This window comes from Rhagoletis pomonella, unplaced genomic scaffold (assembly GCF_013731165.1).
Source record: "Rhagoletis pomonella isolate Grant_MI unplaced genomic scaffold, Rhpom_1.0 Rhpom_scaffold_00009, whole genome shotgun sequence".
Classification (NCBI taxonomy): Eukaryota; Metazoa; Arthropoda; class Insecta; order Diptera; family Tephritidae; genus Rhagoletis; species Rhagoletis pomonella.
In genome coordinates this window covers 28,496,003-28,503,779 of record NW_023458563.1, presented here as the reverse complement: position 1 = coordinate 28,503,779, position 7,777 = coordinate 28,496,003, and positions in this window count along the sequence as shown.

Sequence of the window (7,777 nt, the reverse complement as noted above, 5' to 3'; positions counted from 1 at the left end):
AAATCGGCCCGTAAATACGTTAGATACAAGACTTTTATTTTTTTGTCGAGGTGGACCTTCCGATAGAAACACTCATATGGAAATGCCAACATATCGTGTAAAGGAAAATTATATTTGTTTCTGTACAAAGCAGATATAATCATCTGAGTTTAGTTTATTTCGTTATAAAAGAAGGAATTTGGCCCACACAAATACCCGCCATCGAAGCAACCAGGCACACAATAAACCACAGCCGCACAATAAACCACAGCAACACAATCCCAAGCAGCCAGCAACGGAACAAGTCACAGCAACAAAGTCATAGCAACACCCGACAGCTATTCGTTGCCATGACTGCGCAACATCACACATCAACATGTAGCTGCGCGACCACGCAACATAAAGCACATAAATAGCCTGTTAAAGATACAACACAGTCAGTCAGCACGGAGCTGTGGCCGCGGTCGAACAACTACAACTGGCTGGAGGGATTCCTTGTGCGGCGGCTCGAACCACCACAAGACATCCACCATTCGGAAGTAGAAAGCAATAGACCTGAGCGAGGGGGGATACGAACTGAACCTCACTCTTCCGAGCTTGAAATCGGCTTTGATCCACCACTCGCCACACCCTACCTTGAGCCGCGCACGAACCACACCCGCTCGTCCGCCGTCAACAGAACGACATTCATCAGTACCAGCAGAGCGGCCTACCGCCGTCAGCAGGGCGACAACTAGAGCGCCTCCCATCAGCGCGACCCGAGTGCCACTCAACGGCGTTGGCTGAGCTCCTCTCATCAGCGCGGCCAGAGCACCATTTGTCAACGACAACAGAGCGCTCCTCTTCGATATTTCAAGATTGCCACATATCGGCGTCACCAGCGCGTACCCACCGATGTTGGTAGAGCGCCTCTCACCGGAACGACCAGAGCACAACTCTACATATACATATCGACACGGCCAGAGCATCACTTATAGAAGTTAGCAACGCGCCACTCAGCGGCGTCAGCAAAGCGCTGCCCACCAGCCACTGCAAATGACGCTACCGAATATTTTCAATTGTTATTTTGTTATATGTTTGATAGTAAATAAGAGAATAATCTAATAAAGTACGATTCACCAGAGCCCCGAAACTAAAAATTTATTGTAACGAACCCTCGACACGGCGAGTATACCCCAGCATTGTAAAAGAAGCATCGGGGCAACAAAACGCTTCGTTACAATTGGCGCCCGAGCAGGGACCTTTGGCAAATCGTACACGTGCAAAGGAAAATTTTTTCGAACAAACAAGGCGAATAAAATGGCGGAGCTAGTCAACACAGCGTGGCTGGATGATATACCAAGGAGCAACTAGTGTCCATTGCACAGGAATTGGCGATCGAATGCTCGGGTAAGTAAAATACGACGGTGGACGAGATTCGCTTGCTTTTGTGGAGCGATTGGAGGAGTTGGCTGAGGTGTATGCCCTGAACTTAGACCTCCTGCCGAGAATCATGCCCGAACTACTGTGCGGCACGGCCCTCCACTAGTACCGCAACAACAATGAACACTGGAGAGACTGGACGACCTTCAAGCGCGACTTCTTGCGTTTCTTTCTACCAGTCCGGTATTACCAACGCCAGGCGAGGGTGGCCAAGAGGAAACGTCGAAGGAGGGGCATACCCAGGAGCGAGAGGATTAACAGGGTCGACCATGAAGACCACAGTGGAAGCGTCGACGAGCACACCTCCGCGGATATACTCCAAGGCAGACAAAAAGCAATAACAACTTTACCACGATGCAAGTGGTGGCATAAACGCGTGGAGGAAGCGCGCATCAACCCGCAGAAATATGCAGACTATAGGGTGGACAACGGACAACTCTACCGCCATATCCCGTGTCGAAGCCAGGACGAGGAAGCAGTTCACTGGAAGTTGTGTGTACCAACCCCTCTTCACCAGCGAGTACTGCAGGATAACCACGATTTGCCCAGCGCCGGATACATGGGCATCCGCCGGACGGTGGCGCCGGTCGGCAACCGATACTATTGGCCAGGTATGTTTCGCCATATCAGTCGCTATGTACGCCAATGCGACTCCTGCCAAACAGACAGAAAAATGGACCGCATTGACAGATGGGCGAGCAGCGTGGAGCGGGTACTCGAACGCATGGAGGGAGAGAAGGCAAAACGGCCCGTTGTCCAAATCTTAGGGCCGGTATACGTCGCTGGCGTACACAACGCCGCGACTGTACGCGCCGAAGCAGCAGCCGCCGTCGCGAGACACGCGGAAGTGACCCACACTGTCACCGCACACCGCGCCGCGGCGATACGCGCAGTCAACGCAAATGCAGCCGCCGATGCGACACATAATGGCACGGTACACACGGTCTCCACATACGCGACTAACGCGCATGCAAGGCAACAAAGACCCGTAGTACGTACGGAAGCCACCCAATGCACCTCTGCCTACCACACCAGTCTCCGCCACCGTCAGCATCATGCGCGCCCTCACGGTGCCTACAGTTACCACACCGGTAGTCGCCGCACGCAGAGCCGTCACACATATATACCCGAGGACCAGAGGGGCATAAGATCACCGAAGTGGAGGGGGAGTGTGAGGACCAAATATCCCTGTTGAATTTGGCCCACACAAATACCCGCCATCAAAGCAACCAGCCACACAATTAACCACAGCCACACAATAAACCACAGCAATACAATCCCAAGCAGCCAGCTACGCAACAAGTCACTGCAACACAAGTCATAGCAACACTCGACAGCTCTTCGTTTCCATGACAGCGCAACATCACACATCAACATGTAGCTGCGTGACCACGCAACATCGAGCACAGAGCCTATCAAAGATACAACAAAGCGCTAAACCGTCAGTCAGCATGAAGCTGCGGTCGCGGTCGAATGACTAAAAATAACTCGAGGGATTACTTGTGCATCGACTCGAACCACCACAAGATATCCCCCATTCTGAAGTAGAAAGCCATAGATCTGAGCGAGGGGGGATACGGACTGAACCTCACTCTTCCGAGCTTGAAATCGGCTTTGATCCACCAATAGCCACAGCCTACCGTGAGCCGTGCACGGATGACACCCGCTCGTCCGCCGTCAACAGACGACATTCATCAGTACCAGCAGAGCGGCCTCCTACCGCCGTCAGCAGGGCGACGACTAGAGCGCCTCTTATCGGCGCGACCCGAGTGCCACTCAGCGACGTTAGTTGACCACCTTCCATCAGCGCGGCGAGAACACCACCTGTCAATCACATCAGAGCGCTCCTCTCCGATATTTCAAGAGCGCCACATACCGGCGTTACCAACGCGTTACTCACCGACGTTGTTAGAGCGCCTCTCACCGGCACGACCAGAGCACAACTCACCTATATTGCAAGAGCGCTACATATCAACACGGCCAGAGCACCACTTATAGACGTTAGCAGCGCGCCGCTCAGCGGCGTCAGCAGAGCGCTGCCCACCAGCCACTGCAAGTGACGCTACCGAATATTTCCAATTGTTATTTTGTTATATGTTTGATAGTAAGTAAGAGAATAATCTAATAAAGTACGATTCACCAGAGCCCCGAAACTAAAAATTTATTGTAACGAACCCTGGACACGGCGAGTATACCCCAGCATTGTAGAATAAGCATCGGGGCAATAAAAACGCTTTGTTACAAAAGACTGTGAATTTGACAGACATACAAATACATATCGTGTAACAACACCTTAAGTAAATATGAATATTTATGTATATAAATATGTATAAATCGAGTTAGAACTTACCTTAACAGTCCAAAGATGTTGCCGTCAGCATACGGAGAGGATCTGTGGGGAATTGAGAGCAAACATACATATACGTTACCGAAATCTTTCCCTGAAAAATCGTAAATTTGCACCAAAAAAATCGTCACTTCAGCAAAAAAAACCTCAAACTCTTTTTATTATACTTTTTTTTTTAACCGACTTCAAAAAAAGAAGGAGGTTATCAATTCGCCGGATTTTTTTTGTTATGTATGTTACCGCATAGCTTTAGACCACGTTAACCGATTTCTAGAATTGTTTTTCTTTTTAAGAAAGTTGGTACCTCAGAGGTGGTCCCATATTAATTTGGTTTAGATCCGATCATTGGATTATGAAGAAGTTAATGGTACTCTTAAATTTTGTATGAGAATTTTGTTTTTTGCTTAAAAACTACTTGTTACTTTATACAAAACTACATACGATAAATATGACAACACATTACCAAACAACACGTTACAGTCGCACGTATATTTCTGTTTATATATCTGAAACGTAGTGTAAAAACCGAAAGTTTTTCATTTATCGCGATAATAAACCCCAAAAGCTACATTTTATATACAAACACTTGTGTCCTATCTTTTGTTGTTTTATAGATAATTGTGGTTTTAAGTGATATTTAACGTTACATTTATTGGAAGTCAGTTATATATAAGGTCACACGTAAGGAAAATTTGGCGAATCCTGCAAAGTTAAAAATTAAACCATAGTATTTTAATAAAGATCAAGGTTCAAAGAACCATAAAAATATAAACTTTTGGATAATACACGTCTATGAGAAATCTATAAACCAAAATATGCAGTCTTTAGCGTTACTTACCATACTTGACTATAATTTTCAATTTGATCACATGCGAGGCACAAGAGAAGAGAACGCTCGCCGCATACTTTGTATATCAATCGGCACTTGTTTCAGGATGCCTTAAGATGTATATCAAAAAATGTTTCAAGAGTTGACGGGCGAGTCAAAGAAACATTTTTTTCACTCGTTCCTCGTTCCCAAAATTTTGACCATATGGGTTAGTAAAAGTTAATTTGCAATTTTATTTCATTTAACAATTTAAAATTAGAATTTAATGAGACACAACTGCTTTTAAATGTTGAGCTCCACTTGTTTGGAGTTTTTTTAAAAGATTTTGATCCAGTGTTAAAGAGTAACAGGAAAAAAAATCCTCTGCTATATTTCTGTCTCTTTTAAATGAGTGGTTGCATTGAAAACTTACAATTTGATAACAAGTCTAGTGCAAATTTAATATACATATGTACCTAAAAGGACGGTTGCAGAACAAAACTAGATACATACATGATCGTATATATTTTGGATTACATCTTCCTTTAACAGATTTTGTACATACATACATATGTATGAATTTAAGTGGAAAAACTGAAATGAAAAATCGTCATTTTGGGAGAAAAAGCGTCATTGGTCTAAAATAACGTCAAAAGCGCGTCCGAACTTTACTCCGATCGGAGTAGATATACTCCGATTTCTATTATAAATTCAAAATCTACTCCCTACTCCGCTTTATCTAAAATATGCTCCGATTTTTTTACTTTTGTCCATTCACATTAAGAACTTATTAAAAATAATATGGTAACTTCTTAAATTTTGCTCAATAACTTCTATGGCAACCACCACGGTTTTTTATAGCAAGGTGTTTTAGAAGTTGTCTCTTTTACTCTTTAACATACTCTTTAACATTCCTTGCGGCATTACTTTTTATTTCCCAAAGCAGGAGATTGATTGGCGTACATACAGTGATATGAGAAGAAATGAAGCAACTATAAGATGGCGAATTTAATAAGGTGGTGCTAGCGGCGAATCTGAATGTTTCGCCGTGGAGACCATTACATCGAAATTATGTGTTTGTTGTAATTCATACCAATGACAGTATGAATATCTGCGTATAATTTGTTAGTGTAATTTGTTACTGATATGCTAACACCACCAACAAATTCCACACCACCATTCTAACACCACCAGCAAAATTCGTGGAAATTCATTTCGCCAAAAATAATTCAACGCTATGCTGGCTGTTTGCGCGGTTTTTGGTCGAATTAGGAAATATTGATTAAAAGGTAAGATATTTTACAAAAATACAATAAAAATCACATTTTAAATTACTATTGCACATACATATGTACATATATTTTCAGATGGACAACAATAATAAAATGCCAGACAGTGCAATAAAATACCCTCAAAAGCACAAAGCTCTTTGTGAAGAAAAAAGGCCATGGTTGAAAAATTAAAAATGTATCGAATACTGAAAATTATGCAAAAAACAACTTAGCAATAACGTAAGTCATTTGGATCGACACGAGAGCTCGAATTTCCATAGAAGAAAGGAGGAGGGTAGTAAAAATCAGGCGTGTTTATCAGATCTCGTGGAGAAGCAAATAAGAATGCAGGCCAAAAATGACGTAAATCTACAAAGGGAAGTGACTATGGTAATGTACTGCGTATCAAACTTTTTACCTTTTACTACAATGGACACATTACCTAATTTATTTTGTGCTGTATCTGGTGGCTAGAAAATTAGTTTCTGTGCGAAAAAAAGCAGCAGCGTTGGTCAGTCTTATTTCTACTTTTACTAAGAACCAGATATCAAAAAACCTTAGAAATAAGCAGTTTTCTCTTATAATAGACGAAAGCACAGACATTTCGTCTAATAAATGTTTTGTCTTAGTTGCGCGATATTTAGAAGAAACAAATATTAAAGACGAGTTTTTAGGGATGATTAAACTAGAAGATTCAACGGCGGACTCAATATCCGGTACAATAAAAACGTATTTCTCAAACCTTTAAATTCCCGTCCAAAACTTGATTGGTTTAGGCACCGATAATGCCGCTGTAATGAAAGGTGATTTTCGAGGCGTGCAGGCACAGCTAAAGTCATTAAACCATAACCTTTTTTATTTGGGTTGTACCTGCCATTCCATTAACCTTTGCGCTAAGGCGGCTTTAAAATGTATTCCTTTTGAAACGGAAGCGTTAGTAAAGTCAGTTTATAATTTTTTCGCTTATAGTGCGAAAAGACAAGCTGAATTTAAAACTTTCCAAGATTATTTTAACGTACCGGAACACAATATCTATATATAAATACGCCACAAGAAAATTTTGCAATCCCTTTTTTGAAGGCACCGTTCGCTTGATTTCAATGAAACATACACCTAGTTAAAGGATATAAGTTCCTCTAATCCAGAAATGTTAATCCCGATATATTGGGGGCGTGGCATCTGACATATAGACTAAAATGGGAAAACCACTATATTTCTAAAATCAAGTATGCTGGAGAACTGAAACTTAGCACAGATGCATAGATTGTAAATACCCTACTTGCGGTGAAAAACGGTAGGTACTAGAAAAGTGGGCGCGGCACTTCCTATACAAACTGAAATTCTCATATCGCTTATCTCTGGAACAGCTTATGCTAACGTCCTGAAATTTGACACAGCAACATATGTTGTCAATACCGTACTTACGGCAAAAAGTGATAGATTTTGGAAAAGGGGGCGTGGCACCGCCCATAAAAACTGCAGTTCTCATATCGCTTATCTCTGGAACCGATTATGCTGACGACCTGAAATTTGACCCAAAAACATATGTTGTCAATACTGTACTTTCGGCGAAGAGTGGTACATTTTGGAAAAGGGGGCGTGGCACCGCCCATACAAACTGAAATTCTGATATCAGTTATCTGTGGAACCGCCTAAGCTAACGTCCTGAAATTTGACACATAAAATTTGGTGTAACTTGGTAGCCCAGTCGTGTGAAACCGCCGTTAGAGAAGGAAATATTATCTTTTGTTGTAAACCTTCAAGATACTTTTTCAGCCGTTAACGATTCTGATAAAAAAAAAGAAAGAGTTTATGTCGATGTGGGCGATTTAGTTTTTAACCGCTAAGAGGCCCTCAGACAAGTATAATCGAAAAACTTATTTACTGTCTGAATTCGTATATGTGTTCAATTGTAAAATAAGTTGAACATGTTTAGTATACAGTCCATTT